The sequence below is a fragment of the Mixophyes fleayi genome, chromosome 1 (assembly GCF_038048845.1).
Source record: "Mixophyes fleayi isolate aMixFle1 chromosome 1, aMixFle1.hap1, whole genome shotgun sequence".
NCBI lineage: Eukaryota > Metazoa > Chordata > Amphibia > Anura > Limnodynastidae > Mixophyes > Mixophyes fleayi.
In genome coordinates, this window is record NC_134402.1 from 202279452 (window position 1) to 202293680 (window position 14229).

The following is a 14229-nucleotide window of genomic DNA, read 5'->3' on the forward strand; positions in this document are numbered from 1 at the left end:
ATGGACTTGGTGTCTGCTTAAGTAATCCGCCACTACGTTGTCTTTGCCTGCTACGTGAAGGGCTGAGAGAGATCTCAGATTCACTCCATTAGCACGGTTGCCACCATGGCTCTGCTCTTGGTACCGCCTTGCTTGTTTATGAAGGCAATCACAGTCCTGTTGTCGGAGAAGACTCGTAGATGATTGGCTCGTAGTTAGGGCTGGAAGTACTGAACCGCACGTCAGACTGCTCTCATCTCCAAGATGTTTCCCTGAAGAATTCTCTCTTCGTCTCGCCAATTGCCCTGCGTGACCATATCTTACATATGAGCACCTCAACCTAGTGCACTGGCGTCCATGGTAAGGACATACCAGTCTGCTACCGAGAGTCACACCTTGTTTCCTCAGGCCTGGGAGCTGCCACCAATGTAAGTACTGCCTCGCTGACCTTGAGAGATTGACTTTGGAGTCTACAGACCCCACTGTATGATCCCACTTAGCAAAGAGGTTTGCTTGAAGTTCTCGCATATGCCATCTTGGCCATGGGAGGATTCCTATTGAGGAAAACATTCCTAGGAGGCGCAGACATGTTCGCGCCGACACACGGGATTGAACTTGAACTTGGTGTGCTAAGGACTGAATTTTGTCGGTCCTCTCTTGAGAGGTAGACTTTGTCCGTATTTATTTGCACTCATAGAAACACAAGCTGTTGTGATGGTATCAGATGGCTTTTTTCTATATTGACTAACCAACCGTGTCGTTGCAGAAACTGTATCACCCGACATGTAACTTCCAAGGCTGCTTCTTCTGACTTTGCTGAAATTAAAAAATCATCCAGATTTGGCCCCAAGGTCACTCCTTTTTCTGAGTGCCGCTATGAGCACTATAAGGACCTTGCTGAATGTTCTTGGAGATGTGGAAAGGCCAAATGGAAGGCACGTGAACTAGAATGCAAAATCCCAGAAACTGTTGGTGATGAGGTGTGATTGGAATATAGAAATATGCATCTTTTAAGTCTATTGCCGTCAGAAAATCTCCTGTTTCTACCACTTTGCGAATCGTGTTGGCAGATTCCATCCGGAAAAGTTTTCCTCGCACATAGCAGTTGAGAGCCCTTAAATCTAGCACTGTCCTGAATGTACCTGATGGTTTCTGGACGAGGAATAGTCTGGAATAGAACCCCATGTTTTCCTGACTTGATGGTACTGATAGGATAGCCTTTGTTTTCACCAGGCCTCTTAGGCTTTCCTCCAGCGCTTGCTGTTCTAAAGGAAATGAGGGTCTCCTTGACTGAATAAATTTGTTCCCACTGGGTATGTATGGAATTCTATGACATAACCCTTGATGACCATCTCCTGGACCCATTTGTCTTGTGTGGTCTGAATCCAAACTTTTGCAAAGCATGATATCCTGCCGCCCACTGGAGTTAGTGGAGACTGGATCTGTAGATAGTCATTGGGATCTCTGCTGCCCTTGTCTCCCCCTTTTTGGTCTGAACGGCTCGAAAGAACTGTCTTGCCATATTATCTTGGTGTCTAGAGCGGCGGTTCCCAAACTGGGTGCCGCGGCACTTTCTCAGGGGTGCCGCGGGCCAGCCATAAAAAAACCAAAACAGAAACACTTACCAATCCGCACGGCGCCGGGACCCAGCATCCTCCTCTCTCACGCAGCCTGTTATATCAGTGACAGCTGCTGCGTGAGAGAGCAGGATGCTGGGTCTCGGCGCCGCGCGGATTGGGTGTTTGTTTATTTTTTTTATGGCTGGCGCGAGGCAGAGGGGGCAAAGTGAGAGAGGACAGAGAAGAGTGACAGGAGAGGGACAGAGGAGAGTGACAGCGTGACAGGGACAGCGTGACAGGGAGGGACAGAGGAGAGGGACAGCGTGACAGGAGAGGGACAGAGGAGAGTGACAGGAGAGGGACAGAGGAGAGTGACAGGAGAGAGACAGAGGAGAGTGACAGGAGAGGGACAGAGGAGAGTGACATCGTGACAGGAGAGGGACAGAGGAGAGTGACAGCGTGACAGGAGGGGGACAGAGGAGAGTGACAGCGTGACAGGAGGGGGACAGAGGAGAGTGACAGCGTGACAGGAGGGGGGCAGAGGAGAGTGACAGCGTGACAGGAGGGGGGCAGAGGAGAGTGACAGCGTGACAGGAGGGGGACAGAGGAGAGTGACAGCGTGACAGGAGGGGGACAGAGGAGAGTGACAGCGTGACAGGAGGGGGACAGAGGAGAGTGACAGCGTGACAGGAGGGGGACAGAGGAGAGTGACAGCGTGACAGGAGGGGGACAGAGGAGAGTGACAGCGTGACAGGAGGGGAACAGAGGAGAGTGACAGGAGAGGGACAGAGGAGAGTGACAGGAGAGGGACAGAGGAGAGTGACAGGAGAGGGACAGAGGAGAGTGACAGGAGAGGGACAGAGGAGAGTGACAGGAGAGGGACAGAGGAGAGTGACAGGAGAGGGACAGAGGAGAGTGACAGGAGAGGGACAGAGGAGAGTGACAGCGTGACAGGGAGGGACAGAGGAGAGGGACAGCGTGACAGGAGAGGGACAGAGTAGAGTGACAGGAGAGGGACAGAGGAGAGTGACAGGAGAGGGACAGAGGAGAGTGACAGCGTGACAGGAGAGGGACAGAGGAGAGTGACAGCGTGACAGGAGAGGGACAGAGGAGAGTGACAGCGTGACAGGAGAGGGACAGAGGAGAGTGACAGCGTGACAGGAGAGGGACAGAGGAGAGTGACAGGAGAGGGACAGAGGAGAGTGACAGGAGAGGGACAGAGGAGAGTGACAGGAGAGGGACAGAGGAGAGTGACAGGAGAGGGACAGAGGAGAGTGACAGGAGAGGGACAGAGGAGAGTGACAGCGTGACAGGGAGGGACAGAGGAGAGGGACAGCGTGACAGGAGAGGGACAGAGTAGAGTGACAGGAGAGGGACAGAGGAGAGTGACAGGAGAGGGACAGAGGAGAGTGACAGGAGAGGGACAGAGGAGAGTGACAGCGTGACAGGAGAGGGACAGAGGAGAGTGACAGCGTGACAGGAGAGGGACAGAGGAGAGTGACAGCGTGACAGGAGGGGGACAGAGGAGAGTGACAGCGTGACAGGAGAGGGACAGAGGAGAGTGACAGCGTGACAGGAGGGGGGCAGAGGAGAGTGACAGCGTGACAGGAGGGGGGCAGAGGAGAGTGACAGCGTGACAGGAGGGGGGCAGAGGAGAGTGACAGCGTGACAGGAGGGGGGCAGAGGAGAGTGACAGCGTGACAGGAGGGGGGCAGAGGAGAGTGACAGCGTGACAGGAGGGGGGCAGAGGAGAGTGACAGCGTGACAGGAGGGGGGCAGAGGAGAGTGACAGCGTGACAGGAGGGGGGCAGAGGAGAGTGACAGCGTGACAGGAGGGGGGCAGAGGAGAGTGACAGCGTGACAGGAGGGGGGCAGAGGAGAGTGACAGCGTGACAGGAGGGGGGCAGAGGAGAGTGACAGCGTGACAGGAGGGGGGCAGAGGAGAGTGACAGCGTGACAGGAGGGGGGCAGAGGAGAGTGACAGCGTGACAGGAGGGGGGCAGAGGAGAGTGACAGCGTGACAGGAGGGGGGCAGAGGAGAGTGACAGCGTGACAGGAGGGGGGCAGAGGAGAGTGACAGGAGGGGGGGCAGAGGAGAGTGACAGGAGGGGGACAGAGGAGAGTGACAGGAGGGGGACAGAGGAGAGTGACAGGAGGGGGACAGAGGAGAGTGACAGGAGGGGGACAGAGGAGAGTGACAGGAGAGGGACAGAGGAGAGTGACAGGAGAGGGACAGAGGAGAGTGACAGGAGAGGGACAGAGGAGAGTGACAGGAGAGGGACAGAGGAGTGTGACAGGAGAGGGACAGAGGCGAGTGACAGGAGAGGGACAGAGTGACAGGAGAGGGACAGAGGCGAGTGACAGGAGAGGGACAGAGGAGAGGGACAGAGGCGAGTGACAGGAGAGGGACAGAGGAGAGGGACAGAGTGACAGGAGAGGGACAGAGGAGAGTGACAGCGTGACAGGAGAGGGACAGAGGAGAGTGACAGCGTGACAGGAGGGGGACAGAGGAGAGTGACAGCGTGACAGGAGGGGGACAGAGGAGAGTGACAGCGTGACAGGAGGGGGACAGAGGAGAGTGACAGCGTGACAGGAGGGGGACAGAGGAGAGTGACAAGATGGGGACAGAGGAGCGTGACAGGAGGGGGACAGAGGAGCGTGACAAGATGGGGACAGAGGAGAGTGACAAGATGGGGACAGAGGAGGGTGACAGGATGGGGACAGAGGAGGGTGACAGGAGGGGGACAGAGGAGGGTGACAGGAGGGGGACAGAGGAGGGGGACAGGAGGGGGACAGAGGAGGGTGACAGGAGGGGGACAGAGGAGGGTGACAGGAGGGGGACAGAGGAGGGTGACAGGAGGGGGACAGAGGAGGGTGACAGGAGGGGGACAGAGGAGGGTGACAGGAGGGGGACAGAGGAGAGTGACAGGAGAGGGACAGAGGAGAGTGACAGCGTGACAGGAGGGGGACAGAGGAGAGTGACAGCGTGACAGGAGGGGGACAGAGGAGAGTGACAGCGTGACAGGAGGGGGACAGAGGAGAGTGACAGCGTGACAGGAGGGGGACAGAGGAGAGTGACAGCGTGACAGGAGGGGGACAGAGGAGAGTGACAGGAGGGGGACAGAGGAGAGTGACAGGAGGGGGACAGAGGAGAGTGACAGGAGGGGGACAGAGGAGAGTGACAGGAGGGGGACAGAGGAGAGTGACAGGAGGGGGACAGAGGAGAGTGACAGGAGGGGGACAGAGGAGAGTGACAGGAGGGGGACAGAGGAGAGTGACAGGAGGGGGACAGAGGAGAGTGACAGGAGGGGGACAGAGGAGAGTGACAGGAGGGGGACAGAGGAGAGTGACAGGAGGGGGACAGAGGAGAGTGACAGGAGGGGGGACAGAGGAGAGTGACAGGAGGGGGACAGAGGAGAGTGACAGGAGGGGGACAGAGGAGAGTGACAGGAGGGGGACAGAGGAGAGTGACAGGAGGGGGACAGAGGAGAGTGACAGGAGGGGGACAGAGGAGAGTGACAGGAGGGGGACAGAGGAGAGTGACAGGAGGGGGACAGAGGAGAGTGACAGGAGGGGGACAGAGGAGAGTGACAGGAGGGGGACAGAGGAGAGTGACAGGAGGGGGACAGAGGAGAGTGACAGGAGGGGGACAGAGGAGAGTGACAGGAGGGGGACAGAGGAGAGTGACAGGAGGGGGGACAGAGGAGAGTGACAGGAGAGGGACAGAGGAGTGTGACAGGAGAGGAACAGAGTGACAGGAGAGGGACAGAGGAGAGTGACAGGAGAGGGACAGCGTGACAGGAGAGGGACAGAGGAGAGTGACAGCGTGACAGGAGAGGGACAGAGGCGAGTGACAGCGTGACAGGAGAGGGACAGAGGCGAGTGACAGCGTGACAGGAGAGGGACAGAGGCGAGTGACAGCGTGACAGGAGAGGGACAGAGGCGAGTGACAGGAGAGGGACAGAGGCGAGTGACAGCGTGACAGGAGAGGGACAGAGGCGAGTGACAGCGTGACAGGAGAGGGACAGAGGCGAGTGACAGCGTGACAGGAGAGGGACAGAGGCGAGTGACAGCGTGACAGGAGAGGGACAGAGGAGAGTGACAGCGTGACAGGAGAGGGACAGAGGAGAGTGACAGCGTGACAGGAGGGGGACAGAGGAGAGTGACAGCGTGACAGGAGGGGACAGAGGAGAGTGACAGCGTGACAGGAGAGGGACAGAGGAGAGTGACAGCGTGACAGGAGAGGGACAGAGGAGAGTGACAGCGTGACAGGAGGGGGACAGAGGAGAGTGACAGCGTGACAGGAGAGGGACAGAGGAGAGTGACAGCGTGACAGGAGGGGGACAGAGGAGAGTGACAGGAGGGGGACAGAGGAGAGTGACAGGAGGGGGACAGAGGAGAGTGACAGGAGGGGGACAGAGGAGAGTGACAGGAGGGGGACAGAGGAGAGTGACAGGAGGGGGACAGAGGAGAGTGACAGGAGGGGGACAGAGGAGAGTGACAGGAGAGGGACAGAGGAGAGTGACAGGAGAGGAACAGAGTGACAGGAGAGGGACAGAGGAGAGTGACAGGAGAGTGACAGCGTGACAGGAGAGGGACAGAGGAGAGTGACAGCGTGACAGGAGAGGGACAGAGGAGAGTGACAGCGTGACAGGAGAGGGACAGAGGCGAGTGACAGCGTGACAGGAGAGGGACAGAGGCGAGTGACAGCGTGACAGGAGAGGGACAGAGGCGAGTGACAGCGTGACAGGAGAGGGACAGAGGCGAGTGACAGCGTGACAGGAGAGGGACAGAGGCGAGTGACAGCGTGACAGGAGAGGGACAGAGGCGAGTGACAGCGTGAGAGGAGAGGGACAGAGGCGAGTGACAGCGTGAGAGGAGAGGGACAGAGGCGAGTGACAGCGTGACAGGAGAGGGACAGAGGCGAGTGACAGCGTGACAGGAGAGGGACAGAGGCGAGTGACAGCGTGACAGGAGAGGGACAGAGGCGAGTGACAGCGTGACAGGAGAGGGACAGAGGAGAGTGACAGCGTGACAGGAGAGGGACAGAGGAGAGTGACAGCGTGACAGGAGGGGGACAGAGGAGAGTGACAGCGTGACAGGAGAGGGACAGAGGAGAGTGACAGCGTGACAGGAGAGGGACAGAGGAGAGTGACAGCGTGACAGGAGGGGGACAGAGGAGAGTGACAGCGTGACAGGAGGGGGACAGAGGAGAGTGACAGCGTGACAGGAGGGGGACAGAGGAGAGTGACAGCGTGACAGGAGGGGGACAGAGGAGAGTGACAGCGTGACAGGAGGGGGACAGAGGAGAGTGACAGCGTGACAGGAGGGGGACAGAGGAGAGTGACAGCGTGGCAGAGCAGCTGGGACAGCGTAAGAGAGGGCAGAGGAGCTGGGACAGCGTAAGAGAGGGCTGAGGAGCTGGGACAGAGTGACAGAGGGCAGAGGAGCTGGGACAGCGTGACAGAGGGCAGAGGAGCTGGGACAGCGTGACAGAGGGCAGAGGAGCTGGGACAGCGTGACAGAGGGCAGAGGAGCTGGGACAGCGTGACAGAGGGCAGAGGAGCTGGGACAGCGTGACAGAGGGCAGAGGAGCTGGGACAGCGTGACAGAGGGCAGAGGAGCTGGGACAGCGTGACAGAGGGCAGAGGAGCTGGGACAGCGTGACAGAGGGCAGAGGAGCTGGGACAGCGTGACAGAGGGCAGAGGAGCTGGGACAGCGTGACAGAGGGCAGAGGAGCTGGGACAGCGTGACAGAGGGCAGAGGAGCTGGGACAGCGTGACAGAGGGCAGAGGAGCTGGGACAGCGTGACAGAGGGCAGAGGAGCTGGGACAGAGGGCAGAGGAGCTGGGACAGCGTGACAGAGGAGGGGGACAGCGTGACAGAGGAGGGGGACAGCGTGACAGAGGAGGGGGACAGCGTGACAGAGGAGGGGGACAGCGTGACAGAGGAGGGGGACAGCGTGACAGAGGAGGGGGACAGCGTGACAGAGGGCAGAGGAGCTGGGACAGCGTGACAGAGGGCAGAGGAGCTGGGACAGCGTGACAGAGGGCAGAGGAGGGGGACAGCGTGACAGAGGGCAGAGGAGGGGGACAGAGGGCAGAGAAGGGGGACAGAGGGCAGAGAAGGGGGACAGAGGGCAGAGGAGGGGGACAGAGGGCAGAGGAAGGGGACAGAGGGCAGAGGAGGGGGACAGAGGGCAGAGGAGGGGGACAGCGTGACAGAGGGCAGAGGAGCTGGGACAGCGTGACAGAGGGCAGAGGAGCTGGGACAGCGTGACAGAGGGCAGAGGAGCTGGGACAGCGTGACAGAGGGCAGAGGAGCTGGGACAGCGTGACAGAGGGCAGAGGAGCTGGGACAGCGTGACAGAGGAGGGGGACAGCGTGACAGAGGAGGGGGACAGCGTGACAGAGGAGGGGGACAGCGTGACAGAGGAGGGGGACAGCGTGACAGAGGAGGGGGACAGCGTGACAGAGGAGGGGGACAGCGTGACAGAGGAGGGGGACAGCGTGACAGAGGAGGGGGGACAGCGTGACAGAGGGCAGAGGAGCTGGGACAGCGTGACAGAGGGCAGAGGAGGGGGACAGCGTGACAGAGGGCAGAGGAGGGGGACAGAGGGCAGAGAAGGGGGACAGAGGGCAGAGGAGGGGGACAGAGGGCAGAGGAGGGGGACAGAGGGCAGAGGAGGGGGACAGAGGGCAGAGGAGGGGGACAGAGGGCAGAGGAGGGGGACAGCGTGACAGAGGGCAGAGGAGCTGGGACAGTGTGACAGAGGGCAGAGGAGCTGGGACAGCGTGACAGAGGGCAGAGGAGGGGGACAGAGGGCAGAGGAGGGGGACAGAGGGCAGAGGAGGGGGACAGAGGGCAGAGGAGGGGGACAGAGGGCAGAGGAGGGGGACAGAGGGCAGAGGAGGGGGACAGAGGGCAGAGGAGGGGGACAGAGGGCAGAGGAGGGGGACAGAGGGCAGAGGAGGGGGGACAGAGGGCAGAGGAGGGGGACAGAGGGCAGAGGAGGGGGACAGAGGGCAGAGGAGGGGGGACAGAGGGCAGAGGAGGGGGGACAGAGGGCAGAGGAGGGGGACAGCGTGACAGAGGAGGGGGACAGCGTGACAGAGGGCAGAGGAGCTGGGACAGCGTGACAGAGGGCAGAGGAGCTGGGACAGCGTGACAGAGGGCAGAGGAGGGAGACAGCGTGACAGAGGGCAGAGGAGGGAGACAGCGTGACAGAGGGCAGAGGAGGGGGGACAGCGTGAGAGAGGGCAGAGGAGGGGGACAGCGTGACAGAGGGCAGAGGAGGGGGACAGAGGGCAGAGGAGGGGGACAGAGGGCAGAGGGGGACAGAGGGCAGAGGAGGGGGACAGAGGGCAGAGGAGGGGGACAGAGGGCAGAGGAGGGGGACAGAGGGCAGAGGAGGGGGACAGAGGGCAGAGGAGGGGGACAGCGTGACAGGGGGCAGAGGAGGGGGACAGAGGGCAGAGGAGCTGGGACAGCGTGACAGAGGAGCTGGGACAGCGTGACAGAGGGCAGAGGAGCTGGGACAGCGTGACAGAGGGCAGAGGAGCTGGGACAGCGTGACAGAGGGCAGAGGAGCTGGGACAGCGTGACAGAGGGCAGAGGAGCTGGGACAGCGTGACAGAGGGCAGAGGAGCTGGGACAGCGTGACAGAGGGCAGAGGAGGGGGACAGAGGGCAGAGAAGGGGGACAGAGGGCAGAGGAGGGGGACAGAGGGCAGAGGAGGGGGACAGAGGGCAGAGGAGGGGGGACAGCGTGAGAGAGGGCAGAGTGCGAGAGGATAGAGTGTCTGGATGCAGTTGGAGCAGAGTGTCTGGATGCAGAGGGGGCATTTTTGCATACAACTAAATAAGCATTTATGTCCTGACCTAAATACTTATTACAATTTTTTGACCCAACTACTTCTAAAACAGGACTGCTCGGTAATTATTTTGGAGGGGTGCCTTAAAAAAAATATGGCGACTCTAAGGGTGCCGCGAACTGCAAAAGTTTGGGAACCACTGGTCTAGAGTATTGTCTCCCTGGCCTATAGGTACCGCCTTTATATGGAAGCGTTGTCAGACAGCTCTGGGACTTATGATCTGCCGCCCACAGATGTAGCCAGAGTGCCCTTCTTGCTACAACCGCCGTGGTCATGCTCGTGGAAGAGAAAACAATTGTATCCAAGGAAGCTTCATCCTTAGAGAAATCAATGCTTTTCTCTAAGGATTTAAGATATAATCTATTTATCTTATCCTCAATGTCTGTATGTAGAGTACTGGCCCACAGCCTCAGGGCTCTAGCTACTGAAGCCATGGCTATCCCAGACTTTAGAGAGTTATGCCTGAGATGTGTAATTTCCTGAAGGAAGTTTCCATTCTCCTATCCATAGCATCTTTTGATGGACCCCCATCATCCCACGGGAGAGTGGTCATTGAGGATAAGTCAGCTATGGCTGAATCCACTTTAGGTACAGAACACCATTTCAGCACATCTTCATCCAGAAAAGGATACATACAATTTAGTGTCCCCATGTTAGGATGACTCTTGTCTAAGGCCTGATATTCTTTAGCAATCAAGTCTTTAACCACTTTGTGCATATGGAACACTCTAGACTTCACTTGATGCTCTGAAAATAATGCATCCTGTGGTTTAACTGGTACAGTTGGCTCCTCAATACCTAACGACTTGTTAATATGCTTAAGTATAATATTCACAGTATTAAAATTAAAACATCCTGATATCCTCTTTCACTTCATCCTCACTATCTGACTCCGAATTCCATTCCTGAGCAGAACTAAATGTTTCAGAGGACGACCCTGGCCTTACTTCCTCTATATCTTTTGCAATAGGGATCCTGTCCCTTATCGTTCTCTGTTCTGGGTCCTGATACTCATGCATTGCTTTAACCATCCATGAAATAAATAAATTGTTCAGGGGGCCCAGGCTCCTCTACCGTTTCTGAGGTGCATGACACACATAACAGATCAGTACAATCTTTCGGTAAACAAGCTGCACAAGCTGCACATACACGATTCTTCAGTTTATATTTCCTTTTTCCCTGCACAAGCTCCACAGAGGCACTGTAAATGATAGAAAAAAAGGACCTAACTAAGCTAAGAGTAACCAAAAAAAACCCTTTTTAAAGGCTTACCTTGGGGTCTCCTTCAGCTTTTTTGGGGCAAACTCCTGGTCCATAGTGCACTATCCAGGTAGCTGCTAGGTCCTGCAGCATCAAACACAAAACCAATACTGAGCCTCATAAATGAGCTGCAGCTGCTCAAGTGTTTTTGACTTACCAGGTCAGTCCTTAGCAGATTAGTTTACTACCTCATCTGTTTCCATCCTGACAGGTGAGGTAAATGGGGAATAGCGCTGCCGGCCACCCGGCAGCACACTGCGTATGCGCGAGCATCTCCACATGCTCACCCCTGTCAAATGCGCGCGTCCTTGCCATGCTCGCGCGATTTCCAAGTGTGCCTGCCGGCAGTCTTGCTAAACTTCAAAGAGGCAGACTTGTCCGGCACTTGCCCCGCTGGAGCTGTCACCCCAACAGCCAGCTCAGATGAAAGCCAGAAAAACCTCCAGGTAAGCCCTCTAGAATAAAATAAAAAAACAAAAAAAACACTCACTACACTACCTGTCCTATACACTGCTGAGACAGGAAGAAAAGACACTGAGGAAGAGGAGGAGCTGCCTTATATAGGGGCCAGGTGGGACAAAATTCTTCCTGACTACACTAGCTGATTAGGGATTAACCCATGGCAAGGGCTACCATGGAGTAGGGAAAGGAAACTATATTTTATGTATTACATTTTTTGCTATCAATCAGCTGAGAAATTGACTTGAGTTTATCGTTCTGGTCAAGGTCAGCCAATCTAAATAGTCTTAATACTGTATATGGAACTGTTAAAAAATAATAATCTGGATATTCCCTTATGTATATAGATAAGACACAATGGAAATCAAGCACACAGTCCAGGGGGTAAATGTATCAATCTGCGGGTTCTTCAACACCCGCGTGTTCAGCCTCTTCCGCGATTAAATTTCAAGCGGCGCTGCATTGTAAAGGGTTAACTTCCCTTTACAATGCAGCGCCGCTTGAAATTTAATCGCGGAAGAGGCTGAACACGCGGGTGTTGAAGAACCCGCAGATTGATACATTTACCCCCAGATTGATTACATCACTCCAGAGCTTTGGGGATCCTCTAATTAAAGGACGACAATATTAGAAAGGGGTTCAATGAGAGGTGCAAAGTCATATTATAGAAGGCACATTAGGGCAGTAGAATAATCCATTGTTACCTAAATATTGCAGTGTAAGATTATCACTCCATTTAGATAGGAGATAATTGGGTGCTAGAAAATTGTTTTGTAATGAAGATCTGTTTTTGTCTCATTAGTAGTGCCTCAGAACCTTTTGGGACTTTATCCTTCCACATAAAACAATTTACATGACACTATAGACTCTGTCTATTCATTACCAGGATATTCACTGGCAGATTGCAAAAGTAATACAATATTCCAAAGTAGAAAATACATTTTTATACAATACATGCTACCCATTCAAGAAATAGCTCATCTATCTTTCAACTACTCTTAAGGCTCTTATTAATATGGAAAATTTGCTGCAGGGCTTCCAACTAAAGTAAAAACTGCACTTTAGCAATTTAATGGAGAGCGGAGAAAAATCAATGTTGAGGTATTCAAATAAAGAGGACTTTATCTTGAAGCCTGAAAAGGTACCAAATTCTTAAAAATCCACAAAAACATATGGAAGGAAAAACTTGACATGTTTAGTAACTAATTTAGTAATTGAGATGGCACAGTACAGAGGTGCAGAACAAACACAGATGTTTGAAAAATTAACACCAGACCATCTCTTGCGAAAATCAGTCCTTTATTTACTCCTTTACTCCATTTAGTTGCAAGAAATAATTACAGAACTATATTAGAGTTGACATTCACATGGGGTTGTCAAGATTCCTTGACCTGTACACTAGTCTCTCTCTCACGCAGGAAAACCTTGAGTGTCAAAGAATACTGGACTCAGGTCTTGGACATTGTGACATTCACCTGGAGTGGCACAGTCAAAAAAACATAAATAGACAGACAGAAAATGCATAACAGTTTAGCCAACAGTGTTAAATAAACAGGGCCCAGACTATCAAAGTAAGCGCCACACCAATAAAAATATAAAATAAGGAGAAAAAGCAATATTAGCGTGGTGCAAGTCAGGTTATACTCATCAGCCAGGTATTGAGGACTTTGTATCAAATGGTGTCAGTCTTTCCCTTATTTTAAAATTATATATTGAATAATCTGCTGATTTCTCCGTAGCTATATTTGCCTCATGTACCCAGTGGAAGATATCAAGCAAAACAAAATTGATACTCATAGTAGTCAATTGACTATCTTTTATGATCAGGTCAGTCGTATGTGTTAGACTAATAGGAACTATGTTTTGCTGTAGCTTTAGGCTATGTACAAGCCTAAAATAAAGGCATTACTATGTACTGTTGTACATATAAAGCAGTTCAGTATTTGTGAACTTCATGCAAAAGCAAGCAGCATTTTCCATTTTTCCTTGAATGAAGAAGAAAAAATAAAAAAAATAAAGGAAATACATTTGCACAGCTTGCATTGCAGAGTAAATTTGTTCCTTTTGTTTTTTTTTTTACTTTGATCCCATGTCTAAATGAGGCTCATAATCTATACCTGCATTTTAGATGCAATATTTCTGTGCAGCTTACAAAACCTGTTATGGGCATGTTTGAGCACATTTAGGCATATACACCAGCTGGTAAATTTTTGTAGATATTTAGAAAATGTTTCATGTAAGTCTTGTGGAGTTTATAACCTATTAAAAACATTTTTTTTATCAACCATATTTTGCATACAGTGTTCATGAGGATTCATGATGAGATATCAGATCCTATAAAATTAGTTATAATAATGATACATTTTCACAGAATTCTGGTTTGTAAATCACTGGGCAACCAAATGTGCCTTACCACCTTAATATTCCTTTATGTTTCATTTGTTATTATTGTGAAGTGAAATAGAATACATATGAATCCCATATCCTACCTCCTGAAATATTCACAAATGTACATCTACGTCTGTAAAACAGTGAAGAGGAACAGGCGGCCCTAAGAGCCTACACCTCCGGCACGAAGCACCTTCCTGCTTTATTGTAAAATGCATTGGTTATAGCTTGCTGCATTTGTTTAAAATACTTGCTTTGTTAATACAGAGAGGTGTCTCTTTCTTTGATGAAATGTGTTGTTTTAACTTATTAATGAGATTAAGGGAAATGGATAGCCCTTTTTAACATGACAAAGAGAAAGCATTTTCCTATACCCTTCTGAAGTTCTTGAAATAACCTTTCGAATAGTAGTTTTGAAATCTAAAATGTACAGCAGATCAGTATATTTTTGTACAAATATGTTCTGTATTATTAAGCCTTTTCTGGAAAGTCTGGGCTTGTACATTGCAATTTTTGGAGAACGTTTATTAAATATTCCACAAAACCTCACTAGTTTTTAAAGACCAAACAATATGATTTACAGCCCTACTTTATACTAAGCAGCATTAAAACCAATATTAGACTTACCTTTATTCTATCTAAACACAAATCAAAGAACCAATCCATGTCGTATGTCCAATATAACCTACTAGAAACTTTAGCAATTTATA